The sequence below is a fragment of the Grampus griseus genome, assembly GCF_964374135.1.
Source record: "Grampus griseus genome assembly, chromosome: 7".
NCBI classification, from domain to species: domain Eukaryota; kingdom Metazoa; phylum Chordata; class Mammalia; order Artiodactyla; family Delphinidae; genus Grampus; species Grampus griseus.
Window position 1 is genome coordinate 87,183,491 of NC_139001.1, and position 24,239 is coordinate 87,207,729.

Here is a 24,239-nt window from a genome sequence, read left to right on the forward strand (position 1 = left end):
CACAACAGAGGAATAAAAAAACACCTTATAATTCCTGTATAAAAAAGTGATGCACAACTGTAGTATATCTTGAAACCTGAATAACATGAAACATTTTTTCATGTAAGAAATGATTCACACAGTGTTTATTCCTTATGTCTTCAAAGTGAGTTTTAAAAAAATACCAAAATGGCTTTACTTTTTTGAATGAGTGGAAGAAAGTGTTCCCGAGATCCATAATCATTGAAAATTCAAATCAGTCGACCATAAGGTAGATCTTTTCTTTTCTGTTTAGCTTACTTAGCACTTCTACTTTGTGCTTTGAATTTGCAAAGTGCTTATCAGCCGTATTAGTTAACCCTTATAATGTATCCATGAAGTAGATGGATGGCAAGCATTAGTGTGACACACATTAGTGTTACTCCTTTGAGAGATGCCAACAATGAAGCACATGGAGGTTAAATGATTGCTACATGACTGCCCATCAAGCCTGACAAAAAAAAGTCTTGGTCTCAATTTCCTACTTTTCTAACCCTTAGCGATAACAAGGATAAAACTAAGCATCAGATCATCCACAAAAATCTAATGTGTAGTATCCTTTAAAAAAGAAAGCTCTCAAATGCATTTTCTTAGGGTACTGAAAATCTATCCATTGAGCAAGTATATTAGATATATATTTCTTTGTCACTGCCCCATTTAAGATGGGATCATCTTAAAAGGCTATGACATAAATTGTTGTGGAAAAGATTGATTAGTTTAAAAGCTTTTTCCTCTTAACAGATCAGATGGTCATTATATTTCACCCTTTTGTGTGTGATTTTCATTGAGCCATTTTAATCATTTATTCAGTTGAAAAAATTTCACCAAAACCATGAGGTTTTACAAATCTATTTTTCACCTCTGGCTTTCCTTGCTAATCACTGGGTTTGAACTTCTGACTGCCTGATTCTGGAATCCATTTCTTTAGAAGTACATTTTTTAAAGAGCTCTTCAATTCTTTTCATGGGTCATATGCACTACCTCATTTATAATCCTTTCTCTCATTTGAGAACATCATTAGGGAATGTTTATGAGTTATGAAAGAATGCTATATTTTGAACTGGAGGGTAAAGAGAAAGATATTGTAGTCAGTTTGATGGAAAGAAGCCTCCATGATTCATTTCTTGGATGAATCAATCCTTTAATTTCACATCTTTTCCCAGTATTTTACTCCTTTTGTTATTTTACACCTTTATTTGGAAATCAACACAGAGAAAAAAGTGTTCAGAGTAAAATTCATAGTTTTTCCATGCCTCTTTTATAACATAAATGACAAACTGGTGGGAAGTACAGTTAAAAGGAGTTTGGCACAGTGAAACTTACAAATATGAATTATTCACCTCTCTTGATCCCAAACATGGGAAATATAGCATATTGAAATAGTTAAAGAGTATCATAATATAATGACTGATATTTGCATATGTTTTTGCATTTTACAAAGTACTCCGACATTCAGCGTTTAATTTGACCTTATATTAAGTTTGAGAAGTGGCATTATATATTATCATTTCTAGTTGACAGGTGAAGAAAATAAAGCCCAAAGAATCTGAGACTTGTCCAAGTCACATGGCTGATAACTTATAAGTCCTACCACCAGCACATGATCTTTTTGACACCAAGTCCAGAGGATTTCTTATTATTATTCCCTCTAATTATTTTATACTGTGAATCTATGGAGAATATTCACAAATAAATCTTGGAGTATATGCAATAATATAACACCTGCTCCTAAAACACACCTGCTCCTAAAACAATAAATATGAAAGTCATGACTGAAAAAGTACCAATAAAAATCTTGATAAACATTTTCATATTAACCCACAGGGATATAGATGAAAATAGCTGACATTTTCAATAAGTTGTTGAGGCTTTTCACCCTCTTATCTACAATTAACCAAGTGGGTGGTTTCCAAATGAAAACTGATCCAAAAATATTTCATGTGATTATTGCACAAGAGCTAAAATTACTTTTAAAAACTCCAATGAATAACTTATTCCAAAAGTACTTGAGTGTAACTTCAGTACTTGTCTACTCATCCAGGAATCTTGTTATGCAGCCTAAAAATGTTTGGCACTTCACATATCGCCCCAGTGGGCCATTAATGAGAGTTAACATGCTTCCAAAGGCACCCATTTCATGGCAAACAAAGTCTATCTACCTTATGAAATCATGCCTGCAGGTACCAAGTCTTTAATGACAACCTGTTGCCTATAGAATCAAGTCTAATCAAGTTGCTTCCTACAACTTTGTCAACTTTATGATGGTAAGCATAGTGTCTTATCAATTATTTGAGTCCTCCATAAGTTTTACTATAGTTTCTTATTCATAATAAGAGTGTAAATAAAGTGTGTTGGATCAATTCCAGTTTGAGACTGATAATTTGGAAGTGACTTTTAAAGTCATGACAGATTTTCACATAGCCAGTCATCCTCTTTCCCTCCACTTTTTTCACCAATAGTGTATATAAAGATGGCCAGTAAGATTTATAGCTGTAGTCTGTGGTTATTAGATAAAAGATCTAAGTGAGTCCTGTGATCCCAAATCTATGACACATGACAATGTTAAAAGTCCGACAGTGAAGTTAGACATTGTGGAGAATAAAATCCACTAATTATGCAGTATCCGTCACCCAAGAAATGTAGATTTTGAATTCACAAAAAGATAATGGGATGTTTCTTCCCAAATGTAAAACTTTATTCTTGATTTTTTAAGTTTTGTTTCAAAATACCCTGGATCATAGTCTGTAGGCTTTTTAAAGGTAATTTTATATTTCTTAGCCTGAATAAAGGGAGGATTTGTAAAAAATAGTTTTAAAAACTCCACTCCCTTCTTTTGGTTGTCAGAGTTTCCCTGATAACTGAATAATCATATCACATAAGACATCAAGACATAAGAAATGTGACTTCATAGAGGAAAAAATCTTTCCCAGTCCCAGTCTTCTCTCTCAGTTCTAACAGCAGCTTGCTTGTCAGCACATGCTTTGGCTGCAGTTAGTGAAGAGAGTGGCAAGGGATCTGGACAAATCCATCCCTCCTATGATAAGAGCTCTTCTCCTCCTGAGCCTGAAGGTAGTTTTTAAAATTAACTCCCCAGTGTTAGTGTGCCTTGACTCATTGGTGTTTGTAACAAATCTGTGGCAGTTGAATTAGAATTCTTTGCCCTTAACACTTCAAAGTACTGCTCAGCCCAGTGAGTTAATGGATATTGCTGTGGCATATTACAGCATCCTGATTTCCAAATACTTTCATACCTAAGAACAGAGTGACAGGACACTTTAAGTCATCAACCAGGAAAGATTTCTTCATTCATGCCTTGAAAATGGGAATAACTGTGCAAATCTATACAATTGTGCTTTCCCTTCCCATCTATCTTGTCAGAATGAAAATCGACATGGGAATCAAGTCAAATGTGCTTCAGCAGATTAGAAAGAAATAATGTATATTTTTCCACTTGAGTCACACAGCAACTATCACTTCTTGCTGTGCAAATTTGTCTTGGGCTAGTGATTCTGAAGGTGAAACTTTGAAGGTCCTATGAATGAGAAGCCAGTATTACAACAGAACACACAAATGTGTGCATAAAATAAGGTACTTAGAATAAAATGTAGATTGCATTTCCTTTTTTTTTTTTTTTTTTTTTTTACTTTCAAGACAATATAGTGTTCTCTTGAATACTATGAGAATTAAAGAGAAGCTATAGGAAGAGCTTCAAGATGGCGGAAGAGTAAGACGCGGAGATCACCTTCCTCCCCACAAATACATCAGAAATACATCTACGTGTGGAACACATCCTACAGAACACCTACTGAACGCTGGCAGAAGACCTCAGACCTCCCAAAAGGCAAGAAACTCCGCACTTGTAACTGGGCAGGGCAAAAGAAAAAAGAAAAAACAGAGACAAAAGATTAGGGACAGGACCTGCACCAGTGGGAGGGAGCCGTGAAGGAGGAAAAGTTTCCACACACTAGAAAGCCCCTTCACGGGCAGAGACTGTGGGTGGCGGAGGGGGTAGCTTCGGAGCCGCGGAGGAGAGCACAGCAACAGGGGTGCAGAGGGCAAAGTGGAGAAATTCCCGCACAGAGGATCCGTGCAGACCAGCACTCACCAGCCGGAGAGGCTTGTCTGCTCACCCGCCGGGGCGAGTGGGTCTGGGAGCTGAGGCTCGGGCTTCCGTCGGAGCGCAGGGAGAGGACTAGGGTTGGTGGCGTGAACACAGCCTGCAGGGGGTTAGTGCACCACGGCTAGCTGGGAGGGAGTCCGGGAAAAAGTCTGGAGCTGCCGAAGACGCAAGAAACTTTTTCTTGCCTCTTTGTTTCCTGGTGCACGAGGAGAGGGGATTAAGAGCACCGCTTAAAGGAGCTCCAGAGACGGGTGTGAGCCGCGGCTATCAGCGTGGACCCCAGAGACGGGCATGGGGACGCTAAGGCTGCTGCTGCAGCCACCAAGAAGCCTGTGTGCGAGCACAGGTCACTGTCCACACTGCCCCTCCCAGAAGCCTGTGCAGCCTGCCACTGCCAGGGTCCCATGATCCAGGGACAACTTCCCCGGGAGAACGCATGGCACGCCTCAGGCTGGTGTAACGTCACGCCGGCCTCTGCCGCTGCAGCCTCGTCCCGCATCTGTACCCCTCCCTCCCCCCGCCCTGAGTGAGCCAGAACCCCCGAATCAGCGGCTTCTTTAACCCCGTCCTATGTGGACGGGAACAGGTGCCCTCAGGTGACCTACACGCAGAGGCGGGTCCAAATCCAAAGCTGAACCCCGGGAGCTGTGTGAACAAAGAAGAGAAAGGGAAATCTCTCCCAGCTGCCTCAGGAACAGCGGATTAAATCTCTACAATCAACTTGATGTACCCTACATCTGGGGAATAACTGAATAGACAACGAATCATCCCAAATTGAGGAGGTAGACTTTGGGAGCAGCGATATATATATGTTTTTTCCTTTTTCTCTTTTTGTGAGTGTGTATGTATGCTTCTGTGTGTGATTTTCTCTGTATAGCTTTGCTTTTACCATTTGTCCTACGGTTCTGTCTGCCCCGCCCCTTTTTTTTTTAAGTATAGTTTTTAGCACTTGTTATCATTGGTGGATTTGTTTATTAGTTTGGTTACTTTATTCTTTTTTTTTTTTTTTTTTACTTCTTAAATTTTTTATTTTAATAACTTTGATTTATTTTATTTTACTTTTTCTTTTTCCTTTCTTTTTTTCTCCCTTTTATTCTGAGCCGTGTGGATGACAGGGTCTTGGTGTTGTAGCCGCGTGTCAGGCCTGTGCTTCTGAGGTGGGAGACTGGAGTTCAGGACATTGTTCCACCAGAGATGTCCCAGCTCAACATAATATCAAACGGTGAAAATCTCCCAGAGATCTCCATCTCAACACCAACACCCTGCTCGACTCAATGACCAGCAAGCTACAGTGCTGGACACTCTATGGCAAACAACTAGCAAGACAGGAACACAACCCCACCCATTAGCAGAGAGGCTGCCTAAAATCATAATAAGGTCACAGACACCCCAAAACACACCAATAGACATGGACCTGCCCAACATAAAGACAAGATTCAGCCTCATCCACCAGAACACAGCCACTAGTCCACTTCACCAGGAAGCCTACACAACCCACTGAACCAACCTTAGCCATTGGGGGCAGACACCAAAAACAATGAACTACTAACCTGCAGCCTATGAAAAGGAGACCCCAAACACAGTAAGTGAAGCAAAATGAGAAGATGCAGAAATATGCAGCACATGAAGGAGCAAGGTAAAAAGCCAGCAGACCAAACACATGAAGAAGAAATAGGCAGTCTACCTGAAAAAGAATTCAGAGTAATGACCATAAAGATGATCCAAAATCTTGGAAATAGAATGGAGAAAATACAAGAAACATTGAACAAGGACCTAGAAGAGCTAAAGAGCAAACAAACAATGATGAACAACACAATGAATGAAATTAAAAATTCTCTAGAAGGAACCAGTAGCAGAATAACTGAGGCAGAAGAACGGATAAGTGACCTGGAAAATAAAATAGTGGAAATAACTACTGCAGAGCAGAATAAAGAAAAAAGAATGAAAAAAATTGAGGACAGTCTCAGAGACCTCTGGGACAACATTAAACACACCAACATTCGAATTGTAGGGGTCCTAGAAGGAGAAAAAGAAAGGGACTGAGAAGATATTTGAAGAGATTATAGTTGAAAACTTCCCTAATATTAGAAAGGAAATAGTTAATCAAGTCCAGGAGACACAGAGAGTCCCATACAGGAAAAATCCAAGGATAAACATGCCAAGAAACATATTAATCAAACCATCAAAAATTAAATACAAATAAAAAATATTAAAAGCAGCAAGGGAAAAACAAAAGATAACATACAAGCAAATCCCCATAAGGTTAACAGCTGAACTTTCAGCAGAAACTCTGCAAACATGAAGGGAGTGACAGGACATATTTAAAGTGATGAAAGGAAAAATCTGCAACCAAGATTACTCTACCCAGCAAGGATCTCATTCAGATTTGACAAAGAAATTAAAACGTTTACAGACAAGCAAAAGCTAAGAGAATTCAGCACCACCGAGCCAGCTTTACAACAAATGCTAAAGGAACTTTTCTAGACAGGAAACACACAAGAAGGAAAAGACCTACGGTAACAAACCCAATACAATTACGAAAAGGGTAATAGGAACATACATATCGATAATAACCTTAAATGTAAATGCACTAAATGCTCCCACCAGAAGATATAGACTGGCTGAACGGATACAAAAACAAGACCCATAGATAGCCTGTCTACAAGAGACCCACTTCAGACATAGGGACACATACAGACTGAAAATAAGGGGATGGAAAAAGATATTCCATGCAAATGGAAATCAAAAGAAAGCTGGAATAGCAAGTCTTATGTCAGACAAAATAGACTTTAAAACAAAGATTATTACAAGAGAAAACAGGACACTACATAATGATCAAGGGATCAATCCAAGAAGAAGATATAACAATTGTAAATATTTATGCACCCAACATAGGAGCACCTCAGTACATAATCCAAATGCTAACAGCCATAAAGGGGAAATCGACAGTGACATAATCATAGTAGGGAACCTTAACACCCCAATTTCACCAATGGACAAATCATCCAAAATGAAAATAAATAAGGAAACAGAAGCTTTAAATGCTACATTAAACAAGATGGACTTAATTGATATTTATAGGACATTCCATCCAAAAGCAACACAATACACTTTCTGCTCAAGTCCTCATGGAACATTCTCCAGGATAGATCATATCTTGGTTCACAAATCAAGCCTTCATAAATTTAAGAAAATTGAACTCGTATCAAGTATCTTTTCTGACCACCACGCTATGAGCCTAGATATCAATTACAGGAAAATATCTGTAAAAAATACAAACACATGGAGGCTAAACAATACACTACTTAATAACCAAGAGATCACTGAAGAAATCAAAGAGGAAATCAAAAAATACCTGGAAACAAAGGACAATGAAAACATGATGACCCAAACCTATGGGATGCAGCAAAAGCAGTTCTAAGAGGGAAGTTTAGAGCAGTACAATCCTACCTCAAGAAACAAGAAACATCTCAAATAAACAACCTAACCTTACACCTAAAGCAATTAGAGAAAGAAGAACAAAGAAAAAGCAAAGATAGCAGAAGGAAAGAAATCATAAAGATCAGTTCAGAAATAAATGAAAAAAGAAATGAAGGAAACAATAGCAAAGATCAATAAAACTAAATGCTGGTTCTTTGAGAAGATAAACAAAATTGATAAACCATTGTCCAGACTCATCAAGAAAAAAAGGGAGAAGACTCAATAGAATTAGAAATGAAAAAGGAGAAGTTACAGCTGACACTGCAGAAATATAAAGCATCATGAGAGATTACTACAAGCAAAGATATGCCAATAAAATGGACAACCTGGAAGAAATGGACAAATCCTTAGAAAAGCACAACCTTCTGGGACTGAACCAGGAAGAAATAGAAAATACAAGCTGACCAATCACAAGCGCTGAAATTGAGACTGTGATTAAAAATCTTCCAACAATCAAAAGCCCAGGAACAGATGGCTTCACAAGCGAATTCTATCAAACATTTAGAAAAGAGTTAACACTGATCCTTCTCAAAATCTTCCAAAATATAGCAGAGAGAGGAACACTCCCCAACTCATTCTATGAGGCCACCACCACCATGATACCAAAACCAGACAAAGATGTTACAAAAAAGAAAACTACAGACCAATATCACCGACGAACATAGATGCAAAAATCCTCAACAAAATACTAGCAAACAAAATCCAGCAGCACATTAAAAGGACCATACACCATGATGAAGTCGTGTTTATCCCAGGGATGCAAGGATTCTTCAGTATATGGAAATCAATCAATGTGATACACCATATTAACAAATTGAAGGAGAAAAAACATATGGTCATCTCAATAGATGCAGAAAAATCTTTCGACAAAATTCAACACCCATTTATGATAAAAATCCTCCAGAAAGTAGACATAGAGGGAACTTTCCTCAACATAATAAAGGCCACATATGACAAACCCACAGGCAACATCATCCTCAGTGGTGAAAAATTGAAACCATTTCCACTAAGATCAGGAACAAGACAAGGTTGTCCACTGTCACCACTATTATTCAACATAGTTTTGGAAGTTTTAGCCAAAGCAATCAGAGAAGGAAAAGAAATAAAAGGAATCCAAATTGGAAAAGAAATAAAGCTGTCACTGTTTGCAGATGGCATGATACTATACATAGCAAATCGTAAAGATGCTACCAGAGAACCACTGGAGCTAATCAATGAATTTGGTAAAGTAGCAGGATACAAAACTAATGCACAGAAATCTTGCATTCCTATACACTAATGATGAAAACTTTGAAAGAGAAATTAAGGAAACACTCCCATTTACCATTGCAACAAAAAGAATAACATACCTAGGAATAAACCTACCTAAGGAGACAAAACACCTGTATGCAGAAAACTAAAAGATACTGATGAAAGAAATTAAAGATGATAGAAATAGTTGGTGAGATATACCATGTTCTTGGATTGGAAGAACCAAGACTGAAAATGACTGTACTACCCAAAGCAATCTACAGATTCAGTGCAATCCCTATCAAACTACCACTGGCATTTTTCACAGAACTAGAACAAAAAATTTCACAATTTGTACGGAAACACAAAAGACCCCAAATAGCCAAAGCAATCTTGAGAAAGAAAAATGGAGTCGGAGGAATCAGGCTCCCTGACTTCAGACTTTATTACAAAGCTACAGTAATCAAGACAGTTGCAAAAACAGAAATATAGATCAATGGAACAGGATGGAAAGCCCAGAGATAAACCCACGTACATATGGTCACCTTATTTTTCATAAAGGAAGCAAGAATATACAATGGAGAAAAGACAGCCTCTTCAGTAAATGGTGCTGGGAAAAGTGGACACTATAAAACTCTTAGAGGAAAACATAGGCAGAACACTTTATGTCACTCTATGACATAAAGCACAGCAAGATCCTTTTTGACCACCTCCTAGAGAAATGGAAATAAAAACAAAAATAAACAAATGGGACCTAATGAAACTTAAAAGCTTTTGCACAGCAAAGGAAACCATAGAGAGGACGCAAAGACAACCCTCAGAACGGGAGAAAATATTTGCAAGGAAGAAACTGACAAAGGATTAATCTCCAAAATTTACAAGCAGCTCATGCAGCTCAGTATCAAAAAAACAAACAGCCCTATCCATAAATGGGCAGAAGACCTAAATAGACATTTCTCCAAAGAAGATATACAGATTGCCAACAAACATATGAAAGAATGCACAACATTAATCATTAGAGAAATGCAAATCAAAACTACAATGATGTATCATCTTACACCAGTCAGAATGGCCATCATCAAAAAATCTACAAACAATAAATGCTGGAGAGGGTGTGGAGAAAAGGGAACCCTCTTGCACTGTTGGTGGGAATGTAAATTGATACAGCCACTATGGAGAACAGTATGGAGGTTCCTTAAAAAACTAAAATAGAACTACCATATGACCCAGCAGTCCCACTACTGGGCGTATACCCTGAGAAAAGCATAATTCAAAAAGAGTCATGTACCACAATGTTTATTACAGCTCTCTTTACAGTAGCCAGGACATGGAAGCAACCTAAGTGTCCATTGACAGATGAATGGCTAAAGAAGATGTGGCACATATATACAATGGAATATTACTCAGCCATAAAAAGAAATGAAATGGAGTTATTTGTAGTGAGGTGGATGGACCTAGAGTCAGTCATACAGAGTGAAGTAGTTCAGAAAGAGAAAAACAAATACCGTATTTTAACACAATATATGGAATCTAAAAAAAAAATTTAAAAGGGTTCTGAAGAACCTAGGGGCAGGACGGGAATAAAGACACAGACCTACTAGAGAATGGACTTGAGGATACGGGGAAGGGGAAGGGTAAGCTGGGACAAAGTGAGAGAGTGGCATGGACATATATCCACTACCAAATGTAAAACCGATAGCTAGTGGGAAGCAGCTGCATAGCACAGGGAGATCAGCTCGGTGCTTTGTGACCACCTAGAGGGGTGGGAGGGAGGGAGACACAAGAGGGAAGAGATATGGGGACATATGTATATGTATAGCTGATTCACTTTGTTATAAAGCAGAAACTAACACACCGTTGTAAAGCAATTATACTCCAATAAAGATGTTAAAAAAAAAACAAAAGAGAAGCTCTAAAATTATACGTAAAATATTTTTTCTAATAAATCAAGACAGCTGTGTGGTTTTTAGTCTTCATTCTGTGTGCTGTTATTTGATCTCAAGTCATCCTGTGTGTCCCTTGTGTATGGAAGTGTGTGTGTGTGTGTGTGTGTATGTGTGTGTGTGTATGTGTGTGTGTGTGTGTATGTGTGTGTGTGTGTGCGTGGTGCGGGAGGTTGCACAGGAGGCCTCAGGGAGGCCTATGAAAAGGAAAGGAAGAGGTAACTGATGAATAAAACTTGACCTATTTGAAGAATGAATTTTGGTCAGTGTCAAAAGCCAAATGTGATTCACTGTAAAAACCACTCATTTATCACCCTGCCTACATGTTTGCTTTCTCCACTAATGCTATTATATTCCCTTTAGTATACCCTACCACCATGACAATTTACTCAGTCCTGTACAGATCCTTATTCTTTTTCAAGGAAGTGGCATGCTGCTCTCATTTCTAAGCCCAGATGTAATTTTTTTAAAGAAAAAGACAAAGTGAATGGCCGTTAATTCTTAATTAAGTTTTGCTTTTGTGAGATCACTTTTTGAAATTCATCAGGGTGACCTACACTGAAGACCCAAAATATTGTACTCTCCTCCCTACCCCTCACCCCTTGAGACTTGCCAGCAAGACAGGTTGTCTAGGAAAATCTCATTACTGTAGGACTCACTGTCTAAGCAACTATTAGCAGAGAGAGAAAGCAGGGAGCAAAGTAACACAGGTGACTGTCTGCAAATTGACACAGATTAACGGTTCTTTGTCCAGATCCTGATGGAATACTGGAGAGCTGCAGAAAGTCATTTTCAGATTAAACATTGAGAATAGAGTTGAAAGATGATACATAGGCATGCATGAATTACAAGTGCCACACAACTAGAACACCCATAAGTAACATTTATCTGATCCAAGATTACATCACTGGGAACGGTTTTAAACAAGCTCTAGCATATTCCTGCAGCTGACAGTTTATTTAATTGGGAAGGCTATTAAACCATTTGATTGCAGTAGGCAAAACTATGAGACTGTAGGACCTTATACATAACCACGAGTTTATCTTTTTCTCCTTGTATTCAAGGAGACTAATTGAATTCATCCACAAAGCACTGGATTTTATTGTGGATGGAGTTGGTTTCTCTCCAGGAATCAATTCCCATTTTAAAAGTAAGCCTAAAGTGTCTGAGCTTCAGCCAAATGTTCCTGAGATTGAAATGGTTTCTAATCCCATGGTGAATATTTTCCTCACAATTCTCGCATTCCACCTTGAAGAGTCAAGACAAACCACCCTTCTGTATTATAGATTTCTGAGAAGATTGTTTTAAAACACGTTAATCTAAAACAAATCTTCATGTGTGTAAAAAAAATTTGGGGAGAACATAAGCTTGATATGGACTTATATACAACATTGAGGTTAATAAAATGATATTTATTTATGGAAAGCTAATGGTGTATACTCTGGAATTATGACCATTACAGTTAATTTAAGAATTTTTTTTAAACTTGTGATCACTAAGAATTTGGAATTTTTCTCTCTTTCTTTTAATATTTATTTATGTATTTGGCTGCGTCGGGTCTTAGTTGTAGCACTCGGGCTCTTCACTGCGGTCTGCAGGCTTCTCTCTAGTTGTGGCACGCAGGCTGTAGCACGCACGGGCTCAGTAGTTGTGGCGGGCAGACTTAGTTGCCCTGCAGCATGTGGAATCTTAGTTCCCCAACCAGGGATCGAACTTGCATCCCCTGCATTGGGGGTGGATTCTTAACCACTGGACCACCAGGGAAGTCCCTGGAATTTTTCTTGCATTTAAACTTATTGCTAAATCTTTATTTCCAATGATATTTCAAAGTGTAAGTTTGTGATACCAACTAAAAATAGATTCATTTTTGAAGGAGTAGTAGAAGTAAAATGACAATTTGCCCCATGGGAGCCCAACCCTGAGGCGTAACAAACACATATCAACACCAGAACCACGAATGCTCAACCTTATGAGTGATATAGGGCACTTTACTAGTCTATGATTTGCCCCAAAGTTTGCTTGGCCAATAATCTTTAATTTCCATAATTGTATGATACAGAGATCGCTGATCTTTCTGTTGGTGACTTTGCAGCATCCACACATTAAAATTCAGGCATCTACTACGATTGTTTTTGACATTTTAATTCTATTACATTTGCTACTTAAATTTCAGTCTTTAAATACTATTGTATAAATCTGTCCATGCAAGGCAAGTGACTCAGCAGGTGTGATTGTCCTTTGTAATTTCTTTCCATAGAAAAGCACTAAAGGAATTTCAGTCTGTGATGCATACTGTTGTATAAGAAGTCTGGAAATCAAATTGGCCCCAAGTGGGAGAAATTTGGATATAATGACCAACCTACAAAAAATATTATTTCCATACTCCAGCTGAGGAAATCAAAGATCAGAGAAATTATCATATTCATGAAATCTGATGAATAAGGTAAGCAAGGCAGGAAGTCTATGATGCAATCACAAGGCCTCATAGAGTCCTTGGAAAGAGCTAGAAATGATGAGGTTGGGTTGATTGGGCAAAGCTTTAGCATCTCTCATTTAGAGCAAAGCAACTTTGTGTGCAACTGACTTATGTTGTAATTTTAAGTAAAAATTTGTTTGAATAAAAGATAAGTAGCTTAGAAAATATGCTGCACAACACATAAGGGGATCAACCATCCTGGTTTGCCTTAGAACTAAGAACTTAGAACTAAGGAGGTTTCCAGGACACAAGAATTTCAGTGCTGTAATAGGGGAAATCCTGGGAAAATGAGGTTGGTCACCCTACTACTCCACCTTGATTTGTTGAAGCTAAAGATGTAGCAGTTGGGAAATAGTACACACTGAGAGATCTAACTTATGTGGGACATGACCTTGGTCCACAGCTTCATGTGATTCAGCATTGGGAGCATGTGTACGACTCCCCAGGTCTTGACTTAGTGCAAAAGAGATGTAGCTGCGTATTGACCCATCTGAATTTTTCTGTGTTCACCCTTTTCAGAAGCATGCATAAATATCTGCATATAGATATTAAAATCAGGTTGTTATAAATAAATACCTGTATGCAGATATTACTATTATATTGTTTTATCTTTCTTATTTCACTAGAGCAAGGGATTTCAAGTATTTTTTACTACAACCCAAAGTAAGAAATGAATTTTACAATGCCACTCAGTACACAGATCATATATAACTGGGACAAAGGTTTCATAAAGCATTTCAATGTTTCTTACTAGCCTTCAGAATACTACATGTAGGGACTTTAGGTGCTACTGAAGTTCAACATCATAGGCTTCCACTCCTGCAACCTGCCTCTCACACTGAATATTTATCTTATGGCATGAGGCTGTGGTTCTCAGACTGAATGGAGCATGAACGTCACCATGGAGCATGTTAAAGTTGTCAATATCATGGTACCTCACAGAGACCTTTATTTTGGGCTTGATTATGAGCTGGGGATTAGGAACTTGGTTTTAACAAGTAAGGTGGACATGGTGATTCTTTGGCCATGCTGAAGAACACTGCTTCAGGGCTATAGTCCCAAGCTATCCCATGGATTTTACATTGTCATTGATCTACTATTGTGCTATTAGTTATTCAACAAACCAGTATGTGCTCCAAAACTGTGAGAGATACTCACAGTGAGGGGTATAGGCCTCACATTACTGGAATGTAGTTAAAAGAAACGCAAAAATTGGAATATAATATCATTCTTATTAACAAACTTATATGAATGTTCAGTGCAAGGTTTGATTTTGTTTTCTCTGAACATTCTTATTATTCTTATTAACAAACTTATATGAATGTTCAGTGCAAGGTTTAATTTTGTTTTCTCCAAACAACAGGTAACCATTAGAGAAATGTGTGCAAAAAAGTGACACCATTTATTGCTGATTATAAAGATTGGTGTGCAGAGGGTGAGACAACGCTTCGGGAGTCTGTTGCAACAACCCAGGTGGGTGATGGATGGTTAATGTGCTAAAGAGTAGGACTGAAGATGGTTCTGGGTGCTCAGGACACAACAAGCACTGAGAGGCATAATTTCTCATTGTAGGTGAGGTAGACAAGCAGATGGTCATCCCAGTGCAGTGCAGCATGTTCTGTGCTACTCGTATTTACGAGTTACAGTGATTGCAGGAGGCAGCAACCCACTCAGAAACATTCTGGTATGCATCACAGCTCTATCTCAGAGCAAGCATTGGAGGGACTGTGGATAAGCATTTGGCCCCCAAAGCAAGGTGGCTGGAAAATAAAATGAGCTCAAAATCTTGAATTACCTTTTAATAAATGTTAGGATATAACATTTAACATTGCAATAGATTAGTGACAAGGAGCATAACTTCCTTCTGTTTTCAATAGTGAAACCCATAGGCTCTAAATCTAGATTTATAAAAGGCAGGGATGCTATAGTATTTTTTCCCAATTTTTATAATCTTCTTTCACAGTCTATATATAATGGAATCATTTCTTGAAAATCCTCAGGACCTTCTCTAAGACAACCTGGAGGTTGATGACTCACGTCCCTCTGACATTGCTGTTCAATTAGGTAGAGGTCAGGGAGACATCTGCTTCATATTTCACCAGTGAGTATTAAGGTCTTCAATGAAAATGAAGGCCCCTAATTTTAGGTCTTGACACGCAAAAGCAAATTCACCTTTCATGTATAAAATACGGTGGTGACAATTTGTTGACTTTCTCCACTAATTTCTTCATTTTAAATTTTTAAAAAGTCTCCCCTTATTATTTATTGCCTTATTTTGTTACTTTTAACTTCCCTCTGCGACCTTCCTGTTTACCCTCTTTTACATACAGCTTGACCTCTGGATCAAATGCAGTGGAGGGTCTCATTAAATGCTGAGCAGCCAGTTTTGACAAACTCTACTTTCACACAAGTTACACAAGAGAAATACATAATATAATTTTTATGGTTGACTGCCTTGAGAAAATTTAGCACAGCAGAAGCATAATTCATTCAAGAGAAAAAAGTCTCTTTAGCTGAGTTATTACCTGAGTGGAGCTCTGTAGCTGGAAATAACGTTTGAAAGCTTCTGCATACATAAGGAATACAAGTGGATTTGACTCATCAATCACGTGGCTAAGTTCAGAATCAGGGTTTAGGGGATTTCCCTCTAACGAGCAATAATAGTATTCATTGTACTTGTGTCTGATGTGACAGAGTTCCTGTCCTATACTTAACACATGCCAACTCATTATAATCCTAACAGCCCTATCATATGAACATTATTATCCCCACTTACAGATGGGAAAGCTGAGGATCAGAAAGGTTACATAAACTCCCACAGTGTCACATTGCTGGTAAACATCGAATCCAAGTCTGTTAAATTCCATAGCCGAAGATTTTCCTATGACTTCTGTGAAATTTTTACTCTTCATCCTGATTAGAGAGTTTGTTCATCACTGAGTGCCTGTAAACCATCTATTTGATGTTCTGCACACTGTTTGTTGGTGCAAGCAAGAGAGAGTACTAAAAGTACAGCAAGAGGTAATCTGCTGCAAAGAGAAACAATCAAAAGGTTTTAGTCTTCAGAAACTCCATACAGTGATCATACTAATAGAGCAGTAGATGAGGAGGACGGGAGCCAGAGCTGATTCTGAGGCTAATCGTCAAACACATGAGAATGTGTATTCCTTGCCAAATCATTTATTTGCGGTTGTTTGCAAGGTCTAATTGTATCACACTACGGAGGCTGAAATGCTAAGTAAAATGTGTCTTTGCCATATCTATTTATATATAGTGAGAGAGAGATTTGATTTCCTCAATCCAGTATTTTCGTATATCCAATATAGTTATAAAGGTAGAACCACACTGCTGTGGCATTTTAAGAAAGAGTCATTTTGCAAGTAAATGAGAAATAAATATAGCTTGGAATGTATTATGCACTTTTTTCTACTTATTCCTGGCCTACCCCCTTTAAGCATCTAATTCATTTGCTTCATCTATGTTAGGACTTTTTGTTGCAAGAAGTAAACTTAGTTGTTCTTCAGGAAACAAAGGAAGGAAAGCGGTCGGTTACCAGAAGAATGAATCCTCAAAATGCATAGGTGTCAGGCACTTGGATTAGTACTAATCTCGCATCTCCACTGCTTTCTATGATTCTGGCTCACTCTTTATCGGTGAACTTTTTCTGCTATTCAGCCCACCTGACAAGCAGAAGATGGTCATGCAACGGTACCACGTTTTTACGTCACTAAAGAAACAACATAAAGGGACAGATATTTTTAGTACTAAGTTCAGTTTTCTTGAAAATGAACACCAATTTTCTTGTTTTACTCAGATTTCCAACTCTTGGCCTAATTAATGTGATCAAGTGCTCAAAAAATACAAACATGATTTGGGGTTCCCCCATTTGGTATCTGAGGTCAAATGAGAATCACCCTGAATAGAATAAATACTCCAAAGGTGATCCACTGTACCTTCTTTTGTTGATTTATTCAAATTACAGCCTCTGTGCCCAAAATATTTTCTTGTTTTCAAATTTCTCTCCAAGTATATTTGTAATAAACCTTATCTAATTATATTTCTCCATCTTGACACAGTTGATGGGATGACTTTGGCTTTCTCATTTAACTGACCAAAATGGATCACAGCATAACCATTTAGGTTATGGCAACAGAGGTCAATCTGAAAAGATTAAATTAGTCACACTAACATCTTGCTGAGATCAGAGAAACTCTGCTTTTGTCACTTATTACCTAACTTATAACCTATTTCCAGTCTGTGCAATCCCTGCATAAGAGCCCTACTTATCTACCTTTTTTTTTTTTCACTATATACCTTTTAATTCATAATACTTTTCCCATGTTCTTTGTGTAATTATTTTGTTTTCTGTTAACTGCAGAAATTTAAGGCCATCTGTTTTTATAAACCTATATAAACATATAAACCTCTTGACAATAGGGGTGGCATTCTAGTAGTTTTGCCTAAATACTTGTAAACTTCTTACAAGAAGGACTTGATATCTTTGGCAAAGATATTTCCTCTGGACTGAATGGATGTCTTTTGGAGGCCTTGTATCAGTACTGGTCTGAGCAGGGTCTATTTTCCCTTGATCATATTCACTAAAACATTCTTTCCCCAGGTGTCAGCTGCCTTCTTGCCACCATCACCTTAAAACCAGAGCATAGAATTTGATCACCAACCACTTAAGCATATATATCACCTCTTCTGTGACATATCCATAATAAAGTTTAAATTCAAATTTCATTTTTGTCTCTCTGCTATAGATCACTTACCAAAGTCATCCTTTCCTTTTTCAACTTAGCCTTCAACTTGTGCATTGTTTCCTTCTGCAATAATTTCAACTAGAGATTTACATGTAAACTAGATATGAGTAAATGCACACTCTTGAAGGCAAGAAAGAGGCAAGGAAACTATGGACAAAGTCCCTAGTGCAAACTCAGGCCTTGAAATGTCTTCTCTTATGTAGTGAAAAAAAAAGTAAAAATTAGCTTGAATTTTAAACTTTGTTCTCTTTATATTGTAGTCCTCTTCTAAGACTGGACTACAGTTCCAGCAAATAATTCCACATAAGTATACCAATCTATTGTGTATCACCAAATTATACAAAGAATGATTTTTGCCAGCCTCATATCATATTGGGCTCTGAAAGAGAACACATGGTGGCAGCTCTGGGTGCAAGGCAACGCAGATTCTCCAGTTCCCAACAGCAGCTGTAGAGAGACTGTCAAACCCAGAGGAGCCATAGAAGACATTTGCCATGAACATATTAAGACCAAACTTTATGCTCTATAAATTAAGGCAACTTTGGAATGGGAAAAAGAAGAGGTTGAGAGACAACTGTTTTTATTTTGTGGACTGTTGTGCACATGAAGATGAGTTAACATTAATAGGAGAAAGAAAAGTTTTATGTTTAAATATAAAGACTCAAGACACTTTCATAGGAATTCAAAAAGCAAGGTAGTATACCACCATATGCCAAAAAATGAGGCCAGTGAGAACAGTTGGCTGCTATGAGAACAGCATAACTTTTAAGGGAAAACAGAGGGCTAAGGCCACTCTCTTTCCACCATCTGGCTCCAAACTGTGGCTGTTAGTCAAGCAACTTTGGTAGGAAGTAGAAAGAGAGGTGCTTCAGCTTCCATAAGGGAATGAGATCTAACAGGGTAGTTTTAACCAGAAACACGCTGAGAGGGCTGGGATTACTCAGTAATGACTTGACGACTGAAGATCAAATTCCTAACAGGGATGGCAGAGAAAAAATTATACATACTAGAATTTTAGCAGTAATAACAGAATAATATGGAAGTTGGCATAAAGATTTGATGTAGGCTCTCATGGAACTGCTTTTGGCCGGAGGTATCAATTGTCAGGAGTAAAGGAGGAAGAATTGTTTCAGGGATGAAATGTTGGCAGTGCATAACTTCATAGTTTTGTGACACTCAAAATCATCACATAAGTTAAACTTATAAAATGCCTGGCTTGGATATTTTGGGGGTTTTTTGTTGCTTTTTTTCTTATTTGTATTGTATCTGGTGAAAGCAAAAAGCTTATACTACATCTTGTGGAACAAAATTTAAACGATAGGCATGGACGAAAGTGTAGGAAGATGAGGCATCTGAGGAAGGTCGCAGATGTACAGTAATGATAGTCAAGCTCTGGATTTAATAAGCCATGAAACTGGGGGTTTGAGCCAATTTGGTAGCCATGTAATGAGGACTAGAGATTCCAAGTGAAATGTAGTTTACATATAACTTGCCCTTATATTTTATTGTATTTTATTATTGAAGTATAGTTGATTTACAATGTCAATTTCTGCTGTACAGCAAAGTGATTCAGTTAAACATACATACATTCTTTTCCATATCCTTTTGCATTATGGCTTATTACGGGATACTGAGTATAGTTCCCTGTGCTATACAGTAGGACCTTGTTGTTTATCCATTCTATATATAATAGTTTGCATCTGCTAATCCCAAACTCCCACTCCATCCCTCCCCCAAACCCCTTCCCCCTTGGCAACCACAGGTCTGTTCTCTATATCTGTGAGTCTGTTTTTGTTCCATAGATAAGTTTATTTGTGTCATATTTTTTATATTCCACACATAAGTGATGTCATATGGTATTTGTCTTTCTCTTTCTGACTTACTTCACTTAGTATGATAATCTGTAGGACCATCTGTGTTGCTGCAAATGGCAGTTTCATTCTTTTTTATTGCTGAGTAGTATTCCATTGTATATATGTGTGTGTGTGTGTGTGTGTGTGTGTGTGTGTGTGTGTGTGTACACACACACATCATCTTTATCCGATCATCTGTCGATGGAGGTTTAGGTTGTTTCCATGTCTTGGCTATTGCAAATAGTGCTGCTATGAACATAGAGGTGCATGTATCTTTTTGAATTATAGTTTTGTCCAGATATATGCCCAGGATTGGGATGTGAGGATCATATAGCAACTCTATTTTTAATTTTTTGAGGAATATTCATACTGTTCTCTATAATGACTGCACCAATTTAGATTCCCACCAACAGTGTAGGAGGGTTCCCTTTTCTCCACACCCTCTCCAGCATTTGTCATTTGTAGACTTTTAATGATGACCATTCTGACCAGTGTGAGGTGGTACCTCACTGTAGTTTTGGTTTGCATTTCTCTAAGAATTAACAATGATGAACATCTTTTCATGTGCCTATTGGCCATCTGTATGTCTAACTTGCCCTTATATTTTAAATGTTCTCTTGATTAGTACTAAGACCTTTCAAGATGCAACATGCTATTCTGTCATAACCAATATTCATGATTCTGGAGAATATCTAGTTTTCCCAGCTCCTTCCTGTGCTTCTCAATCTTAACTACACATTAGACTTAACTAGGAAGTTTTTTAAAAGTCTTGATGCCCGGGCCTCTCTCCAAAATAATGCATCTCTTTGGGTAGTACCTGGACAAACGGATTTTTTCCCCCCAAGATCCCTATATGATTATCTAGCCCAACCAAAGTTGACTGACACAAGCACTGAATTTCCACTCAGGAGTTGCAGCCTTAACCTTCAACCTTTAAAAATGAAGGCAGCATTTTTGTATACCTGGAATCTGTTTCTTGTGTGTTATAATTTTCCATTCATTCATTATATCACTTTAAATAGCAGTGACTGCACTTCTTTTAGGTACCAGTATTATATTAGATACTGAAAATAAAGCGATGAGGAAAAATCTTAGCACCAGACTTAGTGGAGTTGATAGTATTATGGAGGAAATTTATGGGTGAAATAGTCACTAAAATAAAGATAGAATTACGAGTTGTAATACATGTTATAAAGAAAAGGTGTAGGTTTTGATGGGCATATAACAAGGATCCCTGATTTAGATTGGTGAGGGAGTGGGAATAATTTCTATGGAATTCTTTAAGCAGATACCTAAAGGGATGAGATATGAGTTACTTAAAAGAGTGTGGGAGGTAAGGGGATTCTGAGCAGAAGAACCATCTCGTACAAAACCCTGGAATAAGAAAGAGCAGCCATATATTTGAGGAAATGGAAGAAAGGCACTATGTTGGAAGCAAAGAAGATTATGAAAGATTAGTAAGGTATAAGCCTGGAGAAGTAACAGATGTCAGCTAAAGCAGGGTTTGGGCACCTTGCTAAGAATTTAGATTTTAAATTGCTATTTTTTTTCTTTTTATTTGTATATTCAGTAGGACACCACTAAAAGGGTTTTAGGTAGTGGAGGCCATGATCTAATTTGCAAATTCAAAGATTATTCTGACATTCTGGCTGTTGTCTGGAGAATGATTTCAAAAGGGACAAATCTGAAGCAAGATCGGGTCATAGACAATTGCACTAGTTCAAGTATAAGATGACAATAATGTGAATCAAAGAGTTACAGAAACAAATGGGTGAAATTGAGTTATAGTTTGAGAAAAAGATTGTGGTAGGGAGAAGGAAATGTTACAGGATTCTGGACCTTCCACTTACTACCTGTGAGACAGGAGGAAGTTATTTAACCTCTCTAGACCTCGATATATTCATCTATAGAATGAGGAAAATGCTATTTCTTTCTTAATGTCTAAACAAATATATAGTAGTCAACTGTTGATCTCCAAAAGACCAGCAGAAAAAAATATTTTGATCTAGTAAAACTTAGTTTAGTAGATTTACTAAATGGAGATCACCTTGACAGAGTCTTAGTATCTCCTCAAAAGAAGCATGACTGGGGAAGATATTTATATCATTTTAGGGCATGAATTGAGTGATTTTAAGGTGGACCTTGCAAGTCGCTAGAGCGGTTGGGATTGGGCAGAGTATGACAGTGGCTTTCGATTGATGGGCATAGCAATGTGGAGTAATTCTTTACGTTGCTCTTGAGGGGTGAACTATGAGAGTTAATTCACAGTCTTATCTTTCAGGGACAATCAGCTAGTTTTTGCTGTTTTTTTATCAATATTGTTTAGCACATGTATGGGAAACAATGCCAATTCCACAATTGTTTAACATGAGAACAGGTAGTGTTTTCAAATCTTTTTAAGATGTTAACATGCAGGAATTTCAGAGTTTTTAAAGAGGGGAGTTCCCTGGTGTCCTAGTGGTTAGGATTCTGGGCTTTCACTGCCATGGCCAGGGTTCAATCCCTGATCGGGGAACTGAGATCCCTCAAGCCGTGTGCCGTGGCCAAAAAAACAGAACAAAAACAAAAACATAATTACTAAAATAAACCAATATATTGAGACATTATATATTCCAATAACATCCAAGTTGATCTCTGTCTGATATATATATTTCATAAAAGAAGGAGTTATTAAAACAAAATGCCAAATAATAATAATTTTAAAAGTTAAACAGTGATAAATAAATATTTAATATTATTTAATATTTAAATTATTTAATATTAATATTTAAATGTTGTAATTCTTAGACCATGCAAGCACTACTATTATCTTCACATTGAGTGTTAGGGTACATGATGCTACATATAAATTCATTTTATTTTTTAACTATGAATATATTTTTCTGCTTGATCTGATTTTGATTTACTGTTAAAATCAATATTGATTTTGTTAACTCAGATTTTAAATCTGTTTTGATTTCATATCAGAGTACTGTCCAACAATATCCACATCTGCTTCTCCTTGAATCTCTTCTGTTAAGGTATTTACAAATAACTATAGGCTAAAGCAAATATTCACACAGAAAATCACCGGTGAATAATCATAGATAATATTAAAATAACATGGTCCTTGTAGCAAGGCAAATAGCGCTACACAGAATAACATTTCAAAATTATAAAATTTAGGACTTACTTTGCTTCTAAAACTTATTTCTTACTAATACAATACAATTTGTAGAAAATGTACAGTGCCTGGAGACTTATTAATTTTTTTATAAGATTGACTTACCATTAACAGCAGACAGGTTCATGAAGACATACTTATAACACAGCAATGATGGCTATAAGCAAGACTGAGTGGTTAGATTGTGACCAGACCTTTTTCCTAGAAATGTCCAGCCTTAGGCTTCAACACTGAGTGACAGTGCACCCAGTTCTTCTTTTCTCTGTGACACTAGTGGCTTACCCTGCACTATTCTATGTTTCTTGTTAGGTTTTAATTCTTACAGGATTATTAAAATATTATAACAGTTTCCTGATTTCTTGCCTGGCTTTTCTAGGGATATAGGATTTGGAAAAACACTTACATTTCCAGAGAAATTACAAAGGAATTAATGCGTGGAAACACTGTTCCTATTCCTATTTATAGGATTATAAATATAGGATTATGGGGGTTTCTGGTCAGTTCTAACAGTTGATGAACATTAAACACTTAAAATAACACCTCAAAAACATTAAATGCCCAATAATTTTACCTGTAATTATTATTATTGGGGCAACTATTTGATGAAGTGGTCACTTACTGAGCAAAGGATCTGGTTGAGAAAAGAAAGGGAAGGTGAAGAGTTCTGTTTGGGGTGTTAAGTTTAGGATGCCTGTGGAATACTCTAGGGGAGATATCAAAGAGGTAGTTGGGCATAGGGCGTGTAGCTAGTAAAGGCTAATGTGGAGTAATAAATATTTCTGGTATGTAGATATTATTTATTTAAATTCATGAATGAGAATAAGGTCACATACAAATGCAGTACAGTGTGAGGAAAGAAGAAGGCCAGGCTCAGGTACCGACTGAGATCTCTGGTCATCTGTGTATCCCCTGAACTGCATTTTCCATCCACATTGTTTTATCCTTTTAGTACAAGTGGACTGATTTTTAGTTTTTCCTAATAGTAGGCTGCCTATGCTCGGAAAATTACTTGGTCTAGATCCTAGTATCCTGCCTCACACTTGCTATTATCTCTCCTTGAGCGTGGACCACCTGTCTTCACTTACTGTTCTCTCGCCTTGAGCCTGAACCGCCTGTCTTCGATATTCTGCTAAGGTCCTGTCCCAACCTGATTAGATCCAGAAATTTGACATTGACCTTGAGTACTCTTCCCT